Below are 12,753 nucleotides of genomic sequence, written 5' to 3'. Positions count from 1 at the left end.
GAAGTTGTATTTAGGATTAACAGTTCTGTGAACTCAAATCCTGCTGTGTTCATGGACATTCTGAATCGTCCTACACATTAAGGGTCACTATTTCAGGTTATGAGATTACAGAAAAGGCAGAAATACATGTAACAATGTGCTTCGGCTACAGTCACCTAGCGTTTTCTTTTTCAAAGGACAAGTAAAGAAAAAAATAGTGTAAAATGATCAGTTTCACTGAGGATATATATCAGAGTCGTTTATCCAAGCTGAGTTTTGTAAACCATTCAAATCTTTCTAAATGGTAAATGGCCGTTTCCTCTCTCAGTGTAATCTGAGCCGGGCAGAGTGAGGGCGCTAGAATAACGCAGAACTGCAAAGAGTCTTCTTCTCTATCACAGCGCAGCAATAGTACACACACACACACACACACACACAGTCGCCATACTTACTTTACAACCATGAACACAGTAGGAAATAAGGTTAAATAAAAAAATGCAATAATAATAACTTTAAAAGATTATATAAAAATGTCTTTATTTTACTATTTTTGGTTTCATTTATAGACCATGTTCAGCATTTAAAAAAAAGTGTATAGTGGCATCTGCATTGCCGATATTGTGTACAGCTACAGTAATAGCATAATTTATAATAATAATAATAATAATAATAATAATAATAATAATAATAACAACAACAACAACAACAACAACAACAACAACAATAATAATAATAATAATAATAATAATAATAATAATAATGACTATTAATATTATTATATTTTATTATTATTGTTGTTGTTGTTGTTTGGGTGGTATTGTTGTTTAAAATAGATTTACGATGTGCGTGTTCTTGATGTGTGCAGATGTACGTCCACACTGTACCTGCAATATTTAAATCGAGGTGCTGGTTTCATTAGTGTGTCGATTTGTGGACTGGTTCCGGGCTTGTTAAGGAGACTAACATTCAGTGTCTGAAATGTATTAAATTAGTTCTTTGTGACCGGTTTAAAAAAAAAAAACACGCGACAGAACGTAAATAATCGTTTTAATGTGCGTATTAAGCACCAACCTGTCGAAACAGGTTAAACTAACAATTTGTAGCCCAACGAAGTTGGATTGTTTAAGTGCAAAGTGGATTCAGTTTCTTTTTTTTACCATTTCTTTCTGAACCCACCGGTCACGCACACCTTTTTTTGTTAAGCTCCTAAAATAATATGACTCCCAACATATACTATGTTCAGACATTAATTCCCGCGAAGGAATATTTAAAAATGCTTTAATCATTTTATATTAAAAATAAGATCATAATTACAGCCACAATGAATTTTCAGTTTGTTTAAGAATTACAAAAAATTAATGGACCAACAGTTCATCACAACACAGTCAAAGTGTTTTTCGAAGCGCATGGAACGTAGATTGATTATATGTGGTCCATTTAAAAACACAATGGCAACATAACGGAACCTCGTTCATTTATTTTAAATAATGTGTTTAGTTTGACATCTGTTTAATTTATATATTAACAGCATCAACAGGACCAGAATAATTTGTTTTTATTAAAGTTTTATTAAAAAAAATATTCAAATGTTATTCAAATCTGTTATCATAAACAATCCTCATGATATATAGATCAAAATATCGCACGACTTCCTCTTCGTGCTCATTTCTCTCCCTCTTTCTTTCTCGCTCTCTCTATTTCTCTCTTTCATTCTCTCTCTCTGATCTTGCGTAGGAAAGCAGCCGTTCTGTGTCTCCGATTATAAAAATATCCGCCATCACTCTCAGACATGCCAATCACAACCCAGCCCTGACTCGGAGCTCCTAGGCTCTGATGATCTGTAGCCCGTGGAGCCTAAGGCCTGGGGGTTAACTGCAGACCACCCTCGGCTCTGAAGGCCAGTTTCTTTATCCACACCATGAATCATTCCTGTAGGGCTGCATGGTGTAAATGTGTTTATTTAAACGCCAAACAGTGTTTGGCATTGACGACTCAGAAAGACGTGAGCGCGCATTGCCCCCAGTCCAGTCTGCTCTTTTAAAGGTCTTTAATAATCTGTTTATTCCAGTTGTGAAAAAATAAAACACGTCTGAACTTTATTTTTTTATTTTACACGTAGTTATGCGCGACTTCGTTAACACACCCAAAATACCGCAAACCAAACACCATTATAAACTGGAGTAATATAACTGGCGTAATAACTAACTTACTATCTAACTATTTATTTATTTGTTTACTTGTTTAATGGTTTGATCGGCATTATTAGCTGTATGCTTGCCTCTAGGCTCATCTTCACTCAGCAGTGTCTCTACTTTGCTTTGCTGCCTCTGGCATCTCTTTGGAGCTGCTCAGCTGTGAGGCAGTGTGCAGAATCACGGCTCTGCTGCTATCACATGTCACACTCCCAGTGCGGCTCGCCTCTCCGAAACGGGATCACCAACAGGCCGACACAGAAGCCTGCCGACTGGGATGAATTCCCTCTAGCCACTCTCATACAACAGCAAACTATTACAGCGAGCCCTGTCCCTGCTTCTAATAATAATAATATATCTGTAAATCAACCAGTGTTCTCTACAGCCTCTCTAACCTTTCTCGCGTCTTTCTTCTTGATCAAGGCTGTTTTATGAACACTGATGTAACCTTACAATAACATATAGCTTCTTTATGTCATTCTCAATATAGCACTGCATTTATGCAGTAAACAGATTTGACGACCCTTGTAAATAAAAAAACCAATTCTACTTCTGAGACGACCTCCAGAGATATTACTCTTATTAAGATATATTTTATTATTAATATTATTATTGCAAAAAATAATACAAATAATTGATTATTGGTATTGATTATTGATAATGAATGAGCTGCTATTATTATTATTATTATTATTATTATTATTATTATTATTGTTGTTGTTGTTGTTGTTGTTGTCATCGCTGAAGAAGTAAAGTAAATAAATATAGTTGCGGTTGATGCATTTAGGCAAAATCTACCTTCCTATATGACATTTAAATGACCCCTTAAAATTGTACATTTTTTGAGTCCGTGTGATTTAAAAAAATATGGTGTTTTTTATACACACGTCAGTTAAATTCAACCTGTTCTCTTCTTGAAATTTGCCCTACATCGCATTATCTTGTCTCCTACACATAATATACAAGCTAACGCAAATACAAAAAAATCAACAAACCATACAAATAACACCGTCTTTGACAAGTTGGGTTACTTTTACTTGTTTTTTAGTCCCTCGGCAGAAGAATGGAGATATTTTTTTTCCGATTCCGTACTGTTGGGGTGAGGCAGGTTGTCTGTCAGTGCAGTATAGGCGACAGTCTGTCTACAAGCCGTAAGCTGATCTGCAGAGAGCTGGAGGAAAACGGGCAAGATTCCTGGCCTGCAAGCTGAGATATTGATCTACCTCAGGCACCTAAACAAAGCCTCACCTGTTTCCCTTGTCCATACTTTATTTTATGCCGTCTAATGCTTGTTTTGTTTGACATTTCTTTTATTTCCACGGATCCGAGCTTTGATACACGTTTGGGGGGAGTGCTACATAAACACGGCGTTGTACCTGAACGTCCACAATCTCTGGAGCGGCATGCCGCCACCCCTTCCGAAAATAACACCCTCCCGTTGTCTTTACAATTCAGTCCGGCCGGGTAAATAAAAAGTTTTTCTTCGGTCGAGGGCAGGGTCCAATAACACCCAACTTGAGATAAAAACTAATTACTCCCATTATGGTCCACCAGTCGACTTTTCATAAACACGGGTCTGCTAAAAGCCCCTGTATAATTTAGCAGGTCTAACTCCTTGAGCTCGCTTGTTAAACATATCAAGATTAGTTTCAGATCTTGTAGGGCTGTTCCCTTCTCCAGTGGTGGCGGAGATTCCTCCATCCAGCGCTTTATCAGCCGTGTTCTCCACATGGGGTTGCTGACAGACAGACAGCAGCCACGGCATGGGAGCGAGGTGCCTTTTGCCAAAGAAGCTAATCACATACTTCCCTGTAAATAATGCAATGTCAAAAGCAACTGTTACCGTGGTGTAATATTTACGGCGAGTTTGGAAACGAACATGTTTTTTTTATACTTATACTTATAGAACATTTCAACTTGTTGATGCAATGTGGAAGACTGTTATGAACAACATTTGCAGCTTAGGTGTATAAGCGCAGATTATTCGGTTTAATTGGCGAAATTTGAATGACTCCAGTCCAGTCCAGTTCTGCGAAATATTGTTAATTGTAAAAAAAAAAAAAAAAAAATATATATATATATATATATATATATATATATATATATATATATATATATATATATATATATATATTTTTACAATTAACAATATTTCGCAGAACTGGACTGGACTGGAGTCATTCAAATTTCGCCAATTAAACCGAATAATCTGCGCTCATAACTGAAGGTGATTAATTATTATACAGGACTAATGAAGACAATAGACCCAGGACTGCTGCTGTCCATAATTATCTAAATTACTCATTATACGTATTTCATTATACTACAGTAATGGCTGATATGTTCCATTTAGGAAATAATTTTTCACTTTTTTCACGTTTTTTCACTTTTGACAGAGGTAAACAGCTTAATCGGAAGGCTCTTTCAACGATACCAAAATGGTTATTTTATGTTTAGCACATTAGAACCATTTTTGTTTATCTTAGAACATTTTTAAGTTCAAATGTGAAGGCTTTAACAAATATGATTTTTTGGAGATCCAAAATGGTTCTTTTGTCACATTGCTTTGTGGCACCATTATTGCTTCTGACGTGCAAATGTACTACATCAATGGGAGGACAATCCTTAAGCTCACAATTCCAAGTAGCTCACTGGAAATGGACAGCACTGAGTAAATGGCAGCAGCGTTCTCAGTCCAAAGATAGAAGACAGAGGTTAGTTAGTGCATCAGATTCTGGAGAGAGACAGTTTTCAACTGACAAAAACAGGTGCCTGAACCCCTGATTTCTCAACAACCTCGCCCAGCTTCTCTAACCCAACCAAAAATCCAACTTCACTAGATAATATGTTAAATTGTCTATATGTTTGCAAATGCCGAATACCGAAAGTAATGTTGTGCAAACAGCGATGGTGCTCAAACTGACAAGTGAACTTCGATTTAAGGAATGAAGCATGGACTGGCGGAAAGTTTAGTATTGTCGATTCAGAGGCAAGGCGCTGAATCCTGAGGGAGTCAATGTGTCCAAGTAGGGTGGCTAGCTTGCAGCTAAATGGGCTACCAGGCACAAACCAGAGGCCGGCAGGCCTCGATCTCCCAATGGGGCACCAAAGAGAATGAATGGGCAACGAGAGGGTCCTGGTATATAGAACTACCGTTGTGCACCTGAGCAAAGCACTTAACCCTAAGTTGAGTGCTGCATCATGTTACCCTGGTCCCCTTAACCCCTCCTCCATCCAGGGCACCACTGCAAAAAGAAGAACTGTTCTCTGGGAGTTTTCCCAGGTTATAGAAAGGTATTAGGGGTAAATAGGAAGGCAGGGTGGGTTGAAGTTGTGGAGCGGAAAAAATGGCTGACACTGAAAGGCCTAATGCTTTGAAGCCGAGCAAATAGGGAACAAAGTGTGAAACAAAGAGCATACATTATTTGGTTGTTAAATATATAAGTTATTGTGGCACTTACAAAGCTAATCTAAAGCTGAAACTGAAACTGGTTTGGCTCAAAAAAACTAAGTGAGATATACTGCTATTTTGGTAAGTGGAAATGTGAAGTTTGTGAAGTTCAAAGTATCTCCTTAAAATGTAAAATCTAAGGCAATTTAAAGTTTTCTAAGCCAAGAACAATTTACTAATCTTTTTTATTTGATTCTGATCTGAAACGAGTGCCCTACTTGCGGTTGTATAAATAATTAGTATAAACTAAGTCAACACCTTTGATTTTTTAGTAAACCAAATAGTTTGTTTGAGTATAATGCGCTTCACTGTTTTATAGTGTATATTTTAAAATAATCAAACAAAATACAACTGGTGCTGAAGCAGGTTGTGCCTGGCGGGATGTGCCTGGATTAGGGGCATGAGGAATGTAATCTTGCAAGGATACACACTGTAAAACATTACAGCCACATTAAGTTATGTGAACTTATTTGTTCTTTTCAATTCCAATTGCCATGACAAGTTTAGTATATTGAACTCAAGTTCCTTCGTTTTACATAAAAATAACTTAAAATAACATATTGTCTTAACTTCCTGTGAGTTATTCAAATTTACCCAAGTTTATTCAACTTACGTTTTTAAGTTATTGGTAAAAAAAAAATGAAAGTGTGAAGATTTGAAAATGCAGAGAGGTAGAGTGATAGGCAGCAAGTTAGAAAAGACTGGAGTACTTTTTACAACTTTAAAACCGTGGGCACATTGGGCTAAACACTTTTTAACCGACGCATAGCAGTTAATAATAACAATGAGCAAAAAACTAAAGGGGATTACTTTCAGCTGCGTGAGTCACCAACACTCCAAAAAGTAATTCTGTGTTTTAGTCAGAAGAACTAATGTTATTAAGTTGAGTGAACTCACCGGCCAGGGGTACGTTTCCCAAAAGCGTAGTTGCTAACTACGTTAGCAACTTACATAGTCTGGACGATGCAGCTGCGACGCAGGTGTTTCCCAAAAGCGTGGTTGAAACTATGGAGGTAACCACGTTAGTAACTTGCATAGTGCAAACCTTAGTTAAGCTACTCAGGTGTTTCCCAGAACCGTAGTTCCAGCGAATATTCGCAACTACCGTGGTTCAGCTGCGTCGTTCCAACTACAGCTCTAGACCTGTCGTTAGGAGCTTAGTTCCTGGTTATTAGTGCAGACGATGGACTGTAGGACTCAGAAAGCTGATAAATCACATTAATATTGCTGCACGAGGATTTAAGATGTCAAGTGTACCTATTTTTTTTAAATGTTTGTGTTAATTACATTAATTGAGCCACTTCACTTTTACCCATGTGCGCCCAGGTAAAATAATAAAATTCAGTCCTTTTTTTAATGTATGTCTTTAACATTTAGCTTTATTTGGCAAACATGAATTCAGTGTAGTGAAAAGAGTGCACTGAAGTGCTCTTTAGCTAAAATGTATTTTACAGTCTTGGAAAGATGTATGTCAATTATTCAAGCAGGCATCTCTTGAGTAAAGATAACTTGTGCTGTGCACATTTATGAAATAGTTAATAATTATTTTTTTAAACCCACTGTGCTATATGCACTCTGTGAATAAGGCTATTAAACTGTCACTGGGGTAATACTCTAAAATGGCTTTAACGTAAACACCTGTACCCTAAGGACCTTTGAGGGTATATTTGCATTGTTTGTACCCAGTGAAACAAATATATCCATACAGTAGGCAAGAATGTGTCTTTTAATAATATATTCATAACAAGAAAAAACTAAGTAAAAAGTGTCTTAAAATAAATAGAGACATGTAATAAACAGGTGTTTTGAATTACCTAATTATCCTCTGGAGGTAACAGGGCCAGACAGAGTGTGAATAAAGAAAATGTATCATTTAGCCAATACAACGTGTGTTTCTAGGCCTATACAAATGTTATCAATTAGTATTTGTTAAATAATATATTACAGGAAATACGTAGAAATATGTAGGCTACATTAATATTTATGTAAAAAATAATAACATTAATTGTCATTATGAAAAATAAAACATTAAGAGAATAAAACCACGACTGGGATTCGAACTAGGTTTCCATCCGGTGTTCTGTCGAGTTTTGCTACCCTGTCAAACCGTACTACCCTAGTGCATATTTAATTTTTAAATATAAAATTGCTAGAAAAAGCCCCATATTTAAACATGCTTTCGGTAGAATATTTGGAAAGCCTGAATCAAAATATCAGGAGACAGTTTAGGGTTATTAGAGGTGATTATAAACCTTATGTTTTTTATTATTGCTAACTTATTATTACTTTCATTATCATCAGCTGTCATTTACGCATTTGTAATACTAAATAATAATAAAAAAATAATGGCAAGGGGGTTCTGGTTGTTTAATGCACCCAAAAAGAACAGAATTACCATAAAAAAAAAAAAAAAAAATAAATAAATAAAAAATGTTTCCACGCATGGGCGCTGGTGTTGAGAAGCACATCTCGATCGGTTGCACAATTCGACAGAACACCGCGCGCTGCACCGTCGTAGGCGCTCTGCTGAACCACTGAGTAACACACATTTCTCAGGTCTCATTTGAATAAGACTCATTCAGAATGGTGATTATTTTATTTTAAAAAAATATTGCAATAGCAAATATGTGTATGTTTTTTTTTTAAGTAACACTGTCTGTTACAAATAATAATTAATATATAGCAATTATTGTGTACATTTTACTTGCAGTTCATTGTTATTTTATCAATAGTATTGTTGTCCGTTATGTTCTGGTGATAATTACAATATAAATAGCCTAAATGATATTACATTATTATTTTTTGCATAATATTTTAAAGATTGTGAGTTTTGCACGTTTTCTGCTGGGAAAGTCTGGCCGAACACATCTGGAAACACCTTAGTTAAGACCACGGTGGTTCAAACCAACATAGTTCAGACTTCTGTGGTACCAACAAAGTACGATGGTTTCGGGAAACGGTCGTACTTCAGATGTTAGTTAGTTTAACGATACATCGTACCACGTTAGTTCAATGCTAGGCTCCGTCGTTGTACGGGAAACGCACCCCAGTACAACTCCATTGTTTTCAACCGGAAAACTTAAAAAGGTTTGTTGAGCCAATGAAAAAATGTGATTTCAACCAACTTTTAGCTCTTTCTACAGTGTTGGTTCATGCAGCTTTCCTATTGGTTCCTGGTACTATATATCTGCATATTGGGTGTAGCCGCTCCCTTACTTACCATCTTTGTGTTGTCTGTTGCCCAAAGCTACCTTATTCTGGGCGTGCACTAATTATAATATACGTTGATTGCCAGGCCAATATTTGCATATTGGGTGTGGTCTCTCCCTTACTTACCATCTTTGTGTTGTCTGTTGTACAAAGCTACCTGATCCTGGGCGTGTAGTAATATAATATATGTGTTGATTGCCAGGCCTCAGTGTTGTAGGCTGTAAGAGCACATTAACTTTGTTGTGTTTGTAGTGATCACAGTATGCTGGCTTTGAGCTACAGAGTTCACTCTTTACTGAGTTTACTCTTATTATGCCCCAGCAATATGCTGTCAGTATTGGCAGTTAAATAATAATGTTAAAAATGTTTCTAATACTTATGGTTAACTTAAAATAATAATAAAATAATAAATACTGAAGTTTTACTAACTTGAAAGTGTGTGTTAAAATAAAGCTGAATTGTTAGTTTATTTGACTAAACAGAACATTTTTTTAAAAAAGGACAAATTAAACACTTGAGTTGTTTTAACTCAGTGCATCAAGTTGAAACAATAAGTAATGAGTATTTGAACAACTTGTTTAACTTAACATCTTGAGTTCATACAAATGTTTTCATCAAGTTGAGTTAACTCAGCTTTTTAAGGCAGCAGGGGAACTTATGTTGCTGAGTTTAACCAACTTAAAATGTTTTACAGTGCAGGGGTGTTTAGATGCAAGAGGCAGATATTCCAGGATTTCACAGCAAGAAGGAGTGTAGAGGAACACAGAGTAACCCTGTTCGCAGTGAGGACTGGCCTTGGGGTTGTGTGGAAGTAAGGGTGTCTGGGGTGCCCTCCTACTGACCTAAGTCCTGTCCCTCTAATGCTTGGTGCACAAGCCCGTGACACAGTGAATAGTTTTCACCATTCATCCTTGTCAGAGTGATTGGACTTCAAGGAGTGAAAGAGACAGGGATAGAGAAAAAAAGGAAACAGAGTGGGAAAGAGGGAGAGAGATTAGGTCACACTTGTTTGTCCAATTTGATAGATGATTATGTTCTGTGGAAAACACAGCCTTTGGATGTTAACTGTATTTCATAATGTTTGATATCTTAGGGTTTGTATACTGCTTCCCAACTGTTCACATGCTAGAAAAAATACAAATAAACAAGAAAACAAATTCAGCTTAAAACAACAAGCTGTTAAATCAATCAATATTGTGAAAGAATGTCACCAGCCTTAATTCTATTTATATTACTTACAGATAAACCAGTGATCTTCTGCGGAATACAATGGAACGTAATTAGTGTAAACAAACCAAGTAAGCAAGAGCACATCTTTACGTAGGATGAAATTATATTTTACATTAGATTTACACTTGGTGCACAATAATGACTGACAAACAAGTCTTGCTTCATATGTGTGTTCTTACAACCACGTCAGTCCTAAATGTTATTTTTTGTTTGTAGGGAATACAATATTTATTTCGTGTAAGAAATGATAGGCGACTAGGAGATGTAAGGTTCTAGTTTCCAAAACCGTTTTTTTTTTTCAGTTTAAGCTGAAAGTCACTTTTGGATGCTCTATAAAAACAGAAAAAATAAACCAATAAATACAACAATAGTCAAATCTAGTCCCCAGGATTTAAAATGCTTATTTTCTATAAAGGCAAAAAAGCTAAATATTTTTAGATACCTAAAATAAATGCACATTAAGCGTTTAATTCATTTTTTTGCGTGTTTTATTGTTGTTTTACGGTGGACACATAAAAAAATTCAGCGCTATGCAGCAATGAAGTCAAAATTATATATAATATTTAGAGAAATAACAGTGTGGTTTTACTGAGGTTAAATTTAATTTCATCACAACATATATGTAACACAATACGTTAAGTAAAATGTATTTACGTATTTTCTAAAATATTTTATTTGCGAAAGTCGCGGAGTACAAGAAAATTTATGCATTTTGACCGACCATAAAACCATAAAAACCCAGTTTTGATTTGTTGTAGGAGGAAGGTGTTGATTGTAAATAATCGCATTTAACACATTTTGTCCCTTACTTTCATGACATTGTACTATTTCACCTTAATGTTTATAGAATTTAATTTAGCATAAGCCCATTTTTATAATTCAGATTTACGCTGATAATGTCCACATTTAGGCCTATATATAGAATTGATTTTCCCAGTACCTTTTTGAACATCAAAAGTTTTATTTCAACCCCTATTTTAAAGTCGCATTTAATCACGCCAACGTTACAAATCGTTGCTTCTTATGCCTTGCTATTATGAACCATGTAGCATCTGTTTGTGTCGTTTCATCGTCAAGATTTCGCTTTGGTGCCAAAAGGAGGAGAGAGAGAGTGAGTGAGATAGAAAGAGAGAGAGAGGGAGAGAGAGAGAGAGAGAGAGAGAGAGAGAGAGAGAGGTGCATGAAGCAAAAGAGAGAAATAACAGTCTTAAATTTGTCATTGTCTTCCTCCTGCATGTCTGGCAGTGCGTGCTGCAGTAGCCTGAATCCACCCCGTGATGCGCTCCTCACTCACGCTGAGAATGTTTACAGTCGTAATCAAGGTCCATGTAACTTGTTTGTGAAATGTTTTGCCTTTATGTTTTAGAGGTGCTATACAATTTGCAAATAGTAGGGCATGAAGTCACAGTTTGATTAAATTGCTGTCAGTACGAGAAACAGAAAAAGAAAACAGAGGCATTGTGCAAAAAGACACCGAGAATGCTGTTTTGCAACCTTTCTGAACGTGTCGAATTCTTTACCTTGGGTTCTATCATTTCTACTAATCCTGACTTACATTCCTGTTTCTGGTAACCACGAATTATTAGATGCACGATTATAATCAATGGTTGTTGAAAGGATGTTTGTGGATTATTATAAATTGTTTCCTAGCGTAGTATAATGTGTTGCCATAACCTTAAACCTGACATACAGCCATCAATTCGCTGAACCAGCTGACACTAAATTTCTGCTATCGGTTTATTAATTTTTTGATATTTAGTTTATAGTGTACTAAAATGTATTGCAGCTGTAATGCACCTTGTTTACATTTTGTATACTGTGTATACATCTAAAAAGTGCATTTTTAGTCTGCAAACGTATTTTAATGAAGGGTAAAATCCGTTACTACCAGTTACTATTAGGGCTCCTGGGTTATTCGCAATGTTTCCCAACAGTTCTCCCAGTTTGCTGACAAGTGAGACTGATGCCTAAATAGTATCTTTTCTGCGTGTGTTTGTGTGTGTTGCAGTGTGTGAGCTCAGGGGAGCCCTTCACTGAGCCTACTACACACACACACACACACTCACACACGCACGCACGCACATGCATACGGACCCAACGCATCAATGTTACAACAGCTACTTTAATAGGAAAAGAATTCATGTGTTTGTTTGCCATGGAGTAAACAAACATCAAATGTGTGTGTGCCCACTACTGGGATTCGTCCATGTGCCACGGTGGGTTCTTGCTTTTTTGCACACCCAAAGGCACGACTCCCAGTGGACACATCTCCAGAGATGTCCGCTTCAAGGTGTCTTTTAGTGTGTGTCTTCAGTGAACAAAGTAAACAACACATGTCTCATTCGAGCACACAGAGGAATATGAAGAGATACAGCCTCTCAATGAGATAATGAGAGGTTTTTGCTGCGTTCTTTGTAAACACCATATGCCGTAGAGGAAACAAGCGACAGAAATGTAACTCTTTTATACGTTAACGTTCGTTATTTAATTTGGCTGTCAATAAACAGTAAACATTAATCGTATTTATTTTATCTTGAACAACAACGCACAAGCCCACATCCGCCGCTGCCCTAAACACTCGTGACAGGAGCCACTCTATTACAGCCGTGCAGTGTAACTCTCTCGCTCCCCTGCGCTCACACCTGAAAGAGCAACAAACAAGAAGTGCCTCTCTCTCTCTTGCTCTTTCTC

This window comes from Astyanax mexicanus, chromosome 14, assembly GCF_023375975.1.
Source record: "Astyanax mexicanus isolate ESR-SI-001 chromosome 14, AstMex3_surface, whole genome shotgun sequence".
In the NCBI taxonomy this organism is placed as follows: domain Eukaryota; kingdom Metazoa; phylum Chordata; class Actinopteri; order Characiformes; family Acestrorhamphidae; genus Astyanax; species Astyanax mexicanus.
Note: the sequence above shows the minus strand (reverse complement) of the source record.